The following is a 13,634-nucleotide window of genomic DNA, read 5'->3' as shown; positions in this document are numbered from 1 at the left end:
TTGAATCGATGGAATTAAATTAAAGTTATTGCTTTGAATTGTTTAAATGCTCAAATATTAAACACACTATTCGCTAAATAAGTAAAATCACCAGTGATTTGTCCGTTTTAGTCTCTGCAAGGACTTATATACGTCCCTGATCTCTGCAAGGACTTATATACGTCCCTGATCTCTGCAAGGACTTATATACGTCCCTGGTCTCTGTTGAATTGGAACTTTTTCAACATAAAAAAAATGTACAGAAGTAATCTTTGTTTCAAAAAAATAAATACTCGGAATAAGTAATGTTTTACCCTGTACCAAATACAAAATTTCAATCAACATGTTTGGCCTAAAAGATATTAACCATCACTGCAGGTAAACCAAATTTTCGTCTTTTTGTCCTGTTTACAAGCTTTAGTATACTTAAGCAACATATGTAATAGAGCGACGACATAATCATCTTTACTTAGCGATGAAACAAGGTATATGATACCTTTATTTATTAGTTCCAGATGAAACAGTCTAAAGTAAAAAAGAAACCGAGAAACTATTGTCCGCTTTGCCCTTGATGTTAGTTTCATAGTTCTTTTAAACTTATATCTTTGAAAACCATTTTCGTTGTGTTTGATATATTTGTACTACTCTTTGAACCACCACAATGATTGGTACCGAGCTATATTTTAGAATCATACACTAAATGTTTTATATCTTTTTACGCTTATCAAGATAAAATCTATTTTAAAATGTAGATTTTAGGAAAAATTAGAAGCACGTTTTTATGTAATAAAAATTAATGACGGGAAAATCTACCTGCCTTTCACTTCTGAAATATGCATTTTGATTATATAACTGATCAGAATTATTGATGATCATGAAAGTATTGACACAGCGTGTAATTCTGTGGATTTTATAATTTTGCTATTCCCTAACGATAATGAATGGACACATAGGAAATACCATTCAGTGTCAAACGTGAACACAAGTACAGGGCATGGTATTCAATAATTCAGTGAAAAATATGTTATTCTATCTGGCATGCCTAAAAGCATCCGTCATTTGAAATTCGATGTATAAACACATACAATTGATATTAATGACAATACGACTAAATCAAATGTATAAAATAGAGGAAAGTTTAATGCAATATTTATAGCTTGTATCAAAAGAAACGTTATTATTAATAATATTAAACACTATTCCGTGTGTCCTTGAAAATGCAGTTGCCACAAAATTCCCATATTCTAATATAGTTATTTTATTGGAAGTATAAACAACAAAACAACTACAGAACTACTTTTCAACTTCATATCACAACACTCCACAATCAAGTATTACTTTATACGCATTATTACAGACAAGAATCATTAAAGGTTTTAAAAAGGACAAACACAAAACTCTTATCGAAAGACAAGAAAGCTGACATTAATTATGAACATAGAAGTGTAATGATTTATCAAAATGCTGGACCAAATATTTCTTGGTCGTAAAACGTGGTTTGAAAGTCGGTATCTTTCTTTTAGCATGTGAAAATACACCTTATCGCTATTAGCCTACTCGGCCGGCCGACCCGGCAGCTTGACCTTTTGACGCATACAACAATCAATTTTTCATTGTGGCGTCAGATATTTTGTTTTATGACGTCAACATTTTACAGGAACCTGTGTGATATCCAGTAATGGCGGACAAATAGCGATAAGGTGTATTGGTATCATTCAAACATAGAATTTGTTGTAACCTGCTTTTTTCTTTAGATTCCCAACACTATCAATATACATTTGTTTTCATTTAACACTATTAGGTAAGGGGAAAATCTGAATTCAGAACACAATTTGTTGTTGTCACCTGCTTGACAACAATATTTTTTCATCAAATTGGGATCAGAATATCGTTTTTAGGAAAAAACGTAACCCCTCTCTCCTTTAATTTAAATGGGCTTTCCCCTTAATAATTGAGTTGAGAAATTTTTAATCGTACGTTCAACGACAAGAAAATTTAGAATTACCGATATTTTTGTACAATAATGAATTATAGCTCATACCTCATGTGCATTTAACATAAGCTATCAATCTGACAAGCAGAACTCAATCACATTTCCGCAGTGTGTTTGTAAATTAAAAACTCATTAATCAAAAACTATTGTACGACATCAGAGACCTTTTCAGGGAAGATCAAAATTTATTTCTATAATAGGTTTGAGAACTACGGTAATCACGTTGTTAGACTGATATTAACGAGACCAGTCTACAAATGAAGTGGCATTGTAGAAATTGTTTAGTTGGTGTTAATAGGATTCCAAATGGTAAAATCCTCTTAACAAACAACCCTTTTGCTACTACTGTATTGTTTGACCTGTGATTTATATTTATCGAATATGCTGATGACTATGTGGGTTTAATGTTGGTCGAGTCAAAGACAATGTTTCAATAGGAATTGCATTTAAGAAATCCGTTTCAGCGTTTTGGTCTAGTACAAAGCTAGGTTCTGGATCATATTCATATCGTATTAACATGTTAGTGTCATTAATATGCATGAACATTTGCAATTGGACGTTCGTTATCTTCATATTGAGTCAAACTATGCGTCTGGCATACAAATTATAACCTTGGTATCTTGAAGATGTGTGTTCTGACGGCAACTAACTCGCAAATTTATTAACTGTACTTTCAAACAGTTATTGCTAGACATCATCGTGTTCGAACACAAAAGAACATGGAAGATAATTCTTTTAAACAGTCCAAGTTCTTATTGAGACTACATTTTCTATATTTCTAGATTCATGAAAATCTACACCTAGTCCTTAACATGCATGCTATATTTTTTGCCATTTTATTTTAATCAATCATCAATCAATCTATCTAAATCTACAAATCAAATGTATCATTTTGAATTAATTTAATAACCAAGCGTTACTGAATATCTCACGGTAATCTTCATGACAAAATTTATAGGACGTCTTTCCATTCCTTGGTACTAATTAAATTCTGGGAGAAAAAAAATCATACTTTTAAAAAAGACAACGAGGAGTACAGAAATCATAAACTACTCATCTTTCTACTTAATTTCAGAGTTTATTGAGGAAATACGATTCATTTTTGCAGGATTTCAATAAACAGTTTGTATTTAACACTGGGTGCTTTAAATGCTAGAAGCAACATATACAAAACTTGTCCTCCAAACATTTAGTGTTAGAAATTTTGTTGTTTAACGAATTATGCATATGTTCGTTTAAAACTGTAACTTATGGCTGTTGATTTAGTGACAGCGGTTTGTGATCAGCAATAGGCGTATCTCAATTTCTCATGCTTAATCAATTAATCTTTGAAAATGTTACAACTGTTTATTTTAGAGCTGCTAAATGGAATAATACATCTATTGCAATGAAGCTGTACATTGCAGTTACTTTTCTTTATTGACAAAACACCGCCGACGAAATATCCCGTTTGTCATGAGCTATCATCAGGTATAGTCAAGTGGTAAAGAAAACCCCCATTTCAAAGATAGATGACATTCGTTGAAATCTACAAACACGGGCATTGCGAACGGAATTGGAAAGTATAAGCACAATAGGATGTAACAAAAGTAACTTAACTGTCAAAAAGAAAATTTAAAGTAAAGAATAAATATCCAATTTTTCGTTTTTTTTTCAACCAGTTTCACTTGGAAAATTGAAGTATATATAAAAAATAAAAGGCAGTTTTATACTAAATGTATCTGATATACGTTTCCTCTTGATAGTAAAAGCTTCGCGACATTTTATGTTCTTATGATTACATTATATTTGTTGATATTTACTACAAGCCCCTAATGGGATCGTAGGATCAAAGTTTAAGAAAAAGCAAATAGTAACACTCGATCCACACATATTATCACTTGTATCCATGAATTCCAGTGATTCTTCTATGTGAAAATTTGGTATCTGTTTTGATTTGCATTCGTACATTGTTAATATGTTTAATTCTCATTTTAAATGTCTAGCTATAAAGCAAAGGAATTGGAATTCAATTTGATTTCAGAGCCCTTTGGAAGCTATAAAACATCCGTTATAGCACATTACCACGACATTTTAGAATCGTATGCATTTCGTAAAAGTGCAATATCATCGTAAATTATTGAAATGAGCTTTGTTTTATCTAAATGATTAGAAATATTTCATGATTGTGCTGAATTTCATTTCATCAAGGACTAGTTACATAATACATACCAATTACACGAATACTTTATAAGAGATTGAACATGTGGAAGGCAGCATGTTTATAATCACTATTAATTCTGCTAGTAAAAAATCATGGATTAATTTATAGACAAACAATGTGTTGAAAAGCCAAATAGATGTATTTTTCATATTAAGTTTGTCACACGGTTTTCGATCCCTTGAGGATTTTCAGATTGTAAAAAAAATAGTTTAATTTTGTAGTTACTGTTTTCTATTAATTTGTCTTTATATAATAACTGTTTGCAGGTAAATGTGTTTTTTTTTATCATAGAAAAGTAATAATAATAATAATACATAATGTTTTTTTTCTTCTTTTCATTTTGTGTATGTATTCAAAGTGATATGGGACAAATGTCATGACAGTTCACCTTTAAGATAATACCAAACTGCAAGAAACCATGCATAGTGAGATGGGGTAATTTTAAATCAAAGATCGGAGAAGGCCAGACAACACCATGGATCAAAAACAACTAAACAAATAGACTATAATAGAAACAAATCAAACAAGAAAATGACAGATCGAACAATGACAACCCCGACAAAGAAAAATGAATAAGAACTTAGGTGCTTTGAATAGAAAACTGTTCCTGCTTCACTTGAAGCATCAAACACTTGTTTCAGGAAGACAAATAGAAAAAAATGTAAAGCCGCACCAGATGATAAGTCATATATTACATACATTAAGCAGCTAATCTATAATACCAGTTGAAATGTTCCAGCAACTGGTTAGTTTCGAAACATTTCAGATTCAAATAGAACTTTATACAATATATAAAACATATTTTAATTGGTGTAAAACACCTATGATATACACACTAACAATTGACAAACCGTGAATTAAGACTATTATCTGTTGAGTTTTCCCTTCGAATAAATGGTCATTTAAGAAAAATAATTATGAACAGCTTGATGATTTTGTAATTCACAGAGGCATAGAACATCACTCACACAGCAACTAGACGAGGTAAAATTTTATATAGGACACCATCAACTAACCCAGACAGCTGTGAAATAACAGGATTGTCCGTAACGAATGAACTTGATTACTGAAATAAATCTATTGAAAAACCATTCACAAATAAATTGAAAATAATACGTTTATTAATTGCTTGCGTCCGAGGCGCTTTTCTGTATGCACCTTCATCAGGAACGGTTAAAGACAAACATTTGAAATCAGAAGATGGATAAGAACCGAAATTCGTTGAAAAGCTATATGTCAAAAATACCTAAAAATAAATAGCTAAATTCTTCGAAAGCCAACTTTGCCTGAGGGAATTAAAACCTTTTTTCACAATAATTTCAAAATTTATTCACGGACGAATTTAGTAAAGTTTGTTAAATCATGGCAGTATCAAAATATACCAACAGGTTTTAAAATAATTTCATTTGTTTTCTCCTACCTTTTTTTTCTCGTTTTCATTCAGCATTTTTTCTGCTTTGCTGCTTTGTTGGACTTATATTCCTGGCTAAACTTGTTCTATTTTTGAATCGTTATTGTTAATTCTTGTCTGATTTGTTTCCGTAATATTTTTTTTGTTCTCAGTGATTTCTTAGTAAAATATTCCATACGACAAAAGAGGCTTAGTTTTACATTCGTGACTGTGCATATAATATGAAATGCAAATACCCAACATGAAGAATTAACATGAATCGACGTTTTTTTTTAGAAGAAGACAAGATTATTTCTTTCACTAGAATACAGTTAATTAACAAAAATACCCAACTCCAAGGATAATTCAAAATGGAAAGTTCTTTATCAAATGTCAAAATCAAAAGCTCAAAAACATCAAAGGAATGGTATAGCTACTTATATGCTTTGTTTTATAGTACGTTTTTTTTTGTATTTAATAACAAAATGTATGGATGATCACACAGATAAGATGCCATCGTATTGTATTCATGGCATGATATTATGTGTCGAACCGTTGGCCATTTAGGATTACAAGTTGGTGTCCCATTTTTCGTGTTTTCTATTTCCATTCTTAATTTTATTTCTGACCTTTTACACTTTGCCATCGTTTTTTAATTGACATATAAAAAGAACAATAGTCCTAAATCGATGAAGAAAAAAAAAAATCGGGGTTACAACTGATGAAAACACAGCAACTATAACCTGTAGCCCAGTCACCAGTGGTTCGATACGGACATGAAAATACAGATAACGTATAACTGAAATTTCTAATTGAAGTTGGCTTCAAAATATTTGAAACTTTTTATGTTTAATGATATAGCTCCGTGGTACAAAGCTCTGCTTCTATGTCTTGTTTGGATAAATTTTGTTCTAATTGGGTTTTAATAGCTACTCAATGTTTGTAATAGCTTGATTTTTTCAAATATTATAGACTTAAAGAAACCAAAAGAGACTTTAATTATCGAAATGCACACCTTGAGCAGTTAAATTGGTTTTCGTGTTTGCCATTTTTTGTTGGACGCAAGCACTAAAAAGTTTGTTTACATTGTTTTCCCCCCTTATTTCGATATTTCTTTGACTAGGGAACTATTCTTATGGCATGATTCCTTACGGTTAGATTTTGCCCTTTTGATGTTTAGTTACTACAAAGAAAACTGTAAATAATTAGAATTCCTATGTTCATGATAGGAAATATTACCCTTTTAACCAATCGTTTTTTGCTTCATCTATTAGTAGAACTGTTTCTTTATTGCGTTTACACTAAGTATTTCGAGATGCATTAAAGTAAATGTATTCCATTAACAAGTTGTTCATTCTATAATTAAATTCTAATTGTATTTCGAATTGGACTTGTACCTTTCTCTATTCAAATTCCTGATATAAAAAGGTTTTGTCACATATTTGTATACCATTAATGAGATTGCGTCATGTAATTGTCAAACAAATATCTTATCAGTAGATATTTCTGTGGAAACCGTAGAAAAAAAAACAACAGCAGAAGGTCACCAACAGGTCTTCAATGTAGCGAGAAATTCCCGCACCCGGAGGCGTCCTTCAGATGCACACATTTTATCTCACATGTGAGACAATATGTAACAATATGTACGTTTAAAAATTAACGAGTAAACAATGTAAAAAAAACTTTTTTTCAAAAGTAGTAACATGCAAACGATATTACTACTGAGTGAGTATAGCTTTGGAGAGAGAAAATTAAGGTCCTTTATGTCAAACATATGGCGCAAATGTTAAAGTCAAAATACAAGATCTTTAATTTGTTATGATTCAACTAAAGATGTATTCTTCTGACGTTAAAAGTTATCAAAGGTACAGGATTAAGTTTCGTTTAAATCTCGTTCTTGAATACTACCAAAAACATATGAATCAAGTGGAAAATATCAATGAATTTTTTTAATGTTATAATCAGACTTAACTTTGTGAAATTGTTATCAAAGGTACTAGGATTATAATTTAGTACGCCAGACGCGTGTTTCGTCTACATAAGACTCACCAGTGACGCTCATATCAAAATATTTATAAAGCCAAACAAGTAAAAAGTTGAAGAGCATTGAAGAACCAAAATTCCCAAAAAATTGTGCCAAATGCGGCTAAGGTAATCTATGCCTGGGATAAGAAAATCCTTTGTTTTTCGAAAAATTCAAAATTTTGTACACAGGAAATGTATAAAAAATAACCACATTGACTATAACCAGAGACATATATACACATATGTGTATATACGTCTCTGCTATAGCATATACAATAAGTAGTTTTTGTGTAAATACATTTTTAAAATTTTGTTACCAATTAAGTAAATTTTTAGTCAATTTTTTAAAGTCATAAGAAACCTCAAATTAAAAAAAAATATGCATATGTTTTTTTTTAACTTAATTGATAGTTTTCATTATACAACTTATGTACATATACTTTTTTCTGAGAAAATTCTTTAATTTGTACACATTAAGAAGAAGTTTACTTATTTCAAATTGCTTGCTTTCAGGAAGCAATTCGTCGACATATTTTCCGTATGCATAGTGACCCGAGCGTTACCCTCCTCGTAAAAATCCGGTGACCACAATACGCATGGATCTGTCATTGCAATAAACAAATATCTGATTATACATGTTAAACACGTGCTCGATACCCATGCTTTTTGTGATTTGTTTACTATAAGGTGATAACCGGTAAAACTCGGATTCAAAACACGGCATTTAATGAGCAGCCATATTTGTTAAATCATAACAAACAGAGAGAAAAATTTGACGATTATATGATATATTTGCAAAAATAATGATAAAATCGTATACAGAGGACTAAGTTTATGATGTATACATGCATTGGTTCAAGAATTGGACAAACATTATTTTTCACCACTCACTCGTTTCATATGACTTTAAGAAAATGGGTAAAGATTGCAAGAAATGATTTTTTTTAAATCTTTTTTTAATAATTATTCAGTTTATTGCACAATTGGTTGTTAACGAATACCCTAAAAGTTACAACTATCCCAAAACTATATACAAAATTGACAATATGGTAAATTTGACATGAAAAAGCACCAATATATGATAAAACATATATATCAAGACCTGCCTAGAGTGTTTTTTAAGTTAAATTTATTCAGATCTCTATTGAAAGTATGGAAAAAGTTGAATTCTGGAACTGTGATTTCTTCACGATAATAACCCAAAAATGGGTAAAAATTTATGAAAAATTGGACAATCATTAAAATTTGGCACCGTCAAAGGGCCGTAGCAAAAAGAAGTGCACCACCACATGATTTTGTCTTCATCAATGTTTTGTTTACATATAAAACCAAAAATAAAAAAAAAAAATATAGATTTTTTTCGGCTCCTCAGAGGAGTACAACCTTAAGATAGGTTATGTTCACAGATTTAAGATTACTTAATTTATTTATACAAACAGACAGTTATCTATACATTTTTTCACCAAGGGACTCAAAGGGATATCCCATGATGATGTATTGTCAGAAATTGCTAAGGAAATTGATATTGAGGATGTATTATCAATTCAAATCACTGAAAAAGACTGCATAGTAACCCTAAAAAACCCTGAAAGTAAAGACAGACTAGCGGCTCAAGGCATCGCACTAAGAGACAGATCTGTTAAATTTTACGAAGTAGAGAGTTTAATTACTCATGTAACGATAAAAGACGCACCTTACGAACTAGACAACTTATATATTGTTGCTCAAATGCTTAGATTTGGTAAGGTGGTTCCAGGTTCTTTAAAACGAGGCGTTATAAAAGGCACAAACATCGAAAATGGGTCTCGGTATATTGATATTTTGGAATGTGATACAGTGCTTCCGAATAGAACATCTTTTGGTCGTTTTGAAGTAAAACTTTTTGCTGATAACAATCGCACTCCATGTATTTATTGTCATATCACAGGTCATCCTTCATACAGATGTAAGGACAAACCAAGTCTCATGAATCAAAAGAGATGTTACAATTGTTGTGGTATAGGTCACGTAGCTAGCGCCTGTACAAGTGAAGCCTACTGCTCTTACTGTAACGCCAAAAGTCACGCCAGACGAGACTGTGAACAGTACAAACAGGAAACAGAAAAAAAGGAATTGGGCAGTTATGGTCCTGAAATATTAGAGGGTAGACAAGACAATACAAAAAACATTCACACTGACGAAGACGACAAGGAATCCATCGCATCAGACAACACAAATTGTGAACGAGAGACGGTGTCTGTTCTCCTTGGAGCATCTAATTGCATTAGGCTCGGACATATCGACGATTCGGTAGTGAACGCTTCAATATCTGGAGGATCCTTTGACAAAATTGAACAAAACATTGATCTAGCTTTTCAAAAAACTGAAAACAAAGATATTGAAAAGGTTGTTATCTGTCTAGGCACAAACGACATAAGTAGAAATAAAAGTGACTCTGATCAAATAAACCTTCTTGTAACAAGCGCTGTCAATCGTGTAAAGTCTAGCTTTCCAGAGACACAGATAGGCCTTTGCAATATCATACCGCGAAAAGGCAACGGCGCTCAGTTTCAGAAAATAAATGAAACAACCAAAAACGTAAATAGTTTCATGAAAAAACTTTGTGTTCGAGAACAATCTGTAGCATTTGTTGATATAAATGATCAATTTTATAAACACGGAGCTGTAATCAGAACATTGTTTGATAAAAATGACAGTAGTGGGGTACACGTCAGCACAGAGGGCGCACAAAGAATTAACAGTAAACTGTGTGAGTTTCTAAATAGCCCAAACACAAACGTCGTCGTATCAAACACTCCGATTGATCGAAAACGCAACAGAAGTGACAAAACTACTCCAACATCTGCAGACCGGACATCCAAAGTATCAAGAAAAGAGACAGGAATAGATCATGATTAAACCCATGTGAATAAACACTCAGACTACTTAATCTGATTTTAATGTTAAAAACAAATATTTAAAAAAAACAAAAAAAAAAAAAAACAAACAAAAAACACAAATGTATCACTGTAAATATTATGTCCACTTTTTAAAACATATTTTTCGTATGTATATGTTATTTAAAAATAATTCGTTTATATGCCTATATGTATATATTGCAAAAAGTGCAAACATTGCTAAGCTATACCAAACTGTATTGTTAAATATTGAGAAGATGAATAAGTATCTGTTTATTATACCTTTTACGGTTTTTAAACGACGCTTAGTATTGTTATATGATGAGAATCTGTTTATTACACCTTATACGGTTTTTAAACGACGCTTTATGATTAAAGTTTTACCTGATTTGTTTACACAAAGGTATACACATAAACGATCCGTTAAGTTTATTGTTCCAAATAGATATAATCAGGTTCAAAGCATTCAAGTGAAACATTTAAATGACGAAAGAAAGAAACAAAAAACTATTCGATCTTAATATGTCTTTGTCAATTGCTTCTATAAACGTAAATGGTTTACGAAACAATAAAAAACGAGATATGATTTTTAATTGGTTAGTTTTAAAAAAGTTCGATATTATTTGTCTTCAAGAAACACATTGTTCAAAATCTGATATTGATAACTGGGGTAATGACTGGAAAAAATTTGGGGGAGGGGAATCAGTTTGGAATTGCGGAACTTCTGATTCAAGGGGAGTGGGATTCCTTTTGCAAAAGAATTTTTCTGAAAATGTAACTTTTACAAATCACGATGAAAACGGAAGATGTCAAATGTGTGACATAAAAAAGATAATGCTGTATATCATATTATTAATGTATATACAACTCGTCTGTATATACACCGAACAACGGTTCCGATTGAAAGACTTTTTACGAAAATTTGCGCAACTTAAATAAAGTGTATGACGATGATAGCGTTGAACACTACACCGTATTATTAGGAGACTTTAATTGTACTTTAGACAAAAAAATAGACAGAATGCCATCACATCAAAATAATGACGTCGGTACAATTGAATTAAAAAATCTTTTATTGAGATATGAATTAGATGATATATGGAGATCTCGATTTCCAGATACAAAACGTTATACGTTTCAGAGAGGAAATTCTAAGTCTCGTATAGATTTTATTTTCTGCAGCAAATCTTTGAATAGTAAAATATTTAACACTCGTATATCTCATTTCCCATTTAGTGATCACGAAATAGTTACATAAAAAATTAAGTTAGATGATATAGAAAGAGGGCCGGGTATGTGGATTATGAACTTAAATACAATTAAATCTGAGCAGTTTTCAAATGCTTTTAAAATCTTTTGGGAAGGATGGAAAAATAGTAAAGACAAATATAATGATATACAAGAATGGTGGGATATTACCAAAAGTAAAATAAAATTTCTAACAATTGATGTAAGTAAAACACTAAATCGAGTATATAATAACAATCACATTAAAAAACTTGAAAAACAACTCGAAGCATTAAAATTAGTAGAGGAAAAAACAAGTATCACCAATTCTAGAATAACCGACATTGAAAGCGAAATTAAGGATATTTATACAAATTTGACAGAATCTGCGAAAATTAGGGCAAAAATTAAATGGTCAGAAGAAGGTGAAAAATCAACGAAATATTTTTTTAGTTTAGAAAAGAAAAATGGCCAAAACAAATTATGGAATCGTATAAAAACAAAAACGGGTGAGTATAAATATGATATTGATTCGATATTAAAAGAACAAGTAAATTTCTATTCCACACTTTTTACGGCTGAAGGGTGGGACAAAAATAGCGGTGAAAAGCTTTGCCAATTTATTGAAAATAAGGTAAGTTCGGACGATAAGGAGATGCTTGATAGTAATATAAATATGGAAGAATTAGAAAAAGTGCTCAAAGATCTCAAGACTAACAAATCACCAGGTGAGGATGGCATTATATCTGAATTTTACATACTGTATTGGGATATAATAAAAAATGATTTTTTCACACTCCTTCAAGAAATATTTGTTAAAAATGTCTTAAGTAAATCACAACATAAAGGGGTTCTTACGTTATTACATAAGGGTGGTGAAAGGGAAAATATTAAAAATTGGAGACCTCTTACATTACTTAACACCGATTATAAAATCATAGCAAAACTTCTTGCAATGAGACTGAAAAAAGTCTTACCGAAAATAATACATTCAGATCAAAAAGGGTTTGTAAAAGGAAGAAACATTAGTGATGCTAACAGATTAATTCAAGATATAATAGACTATATTGACAACGAAGACGAAGATGGAATAATAATATTTCTTGATCAACAAAAAGCTTTTGATAGAGTTGAATGGGAATGGGTGGATTTTGTATTAGAAAAGTTTAATTTTGGGGGGAAATTTAGACAATGGATTAAAATGCTACTCTATGATGCTATTACTTGTATAAAAACAAATGGACATGTTTCAAAATATTTTTCGATAACACGTTCAGCCAGACAGGGCTGTCCAATAGCACCCCTTCTATATATTTTGCAAGCAGAACCAATGGCATGTGCAATACGAGGTAACAAGGAAATTGAAGGGATTCAAATACCTGGTGAGGGGGGTAAAAGTATAGAAACTAAATTATGCATGTTTGCTGATGACACTCAGCTTTTTAACAAAAATGAGAAATCAGTAGAAAAATCTTTTGATGTCCTAACGCTATACGAAAAAGCTTCGGGATCTAAAATTAATTTTGATAAAACCAAAGGTTTACTTATAGGATCTCTTAAAAGGAAAAAACTAAAATTTAATAAAATTAAATGGATTACAGGTAGTGTAAAAACCCTCGGAGTAAATCACGGATATGAAATTGATAATGATGCTATATGGCAAAGTATAATAGAAAAGATTAAAAACTGTGTCCACGTTTGGAAAAGCAGGAAACTTTCATTTAGTGGTAAAACCTTAATTGTAAAAAATTTCATATTGCCCATGTGTAGTTATGAAATTGAAATGCGGGGAATTCTTGAAAAATATTCAAAAGAAATAAACAATATTATTTGGAATTTTATATGGGATGGGAAAGTTAACCAAATAGAAAGACAGGTTTGTTGTCTTGATATAACAAAGGGCGGAATGGGCATGATTAG

Source organism: Mytilus trossulus, chromosome 7, assembly GCF_036588685.1.
Source record: "Mytilus trossulus isolate FHL-02 chromosome 7, PNRI_Mtr1.1.1.hap1, whole genome shotgun sequence".
NCBI lineage: Eukaryota > Metazoa > Mollusca > Bivalvia > Mytilida > Mytilidae > Mytilus > Mytilus trossulus.
Note: the sequence above shows the minus strand (reverse complement) of the source record.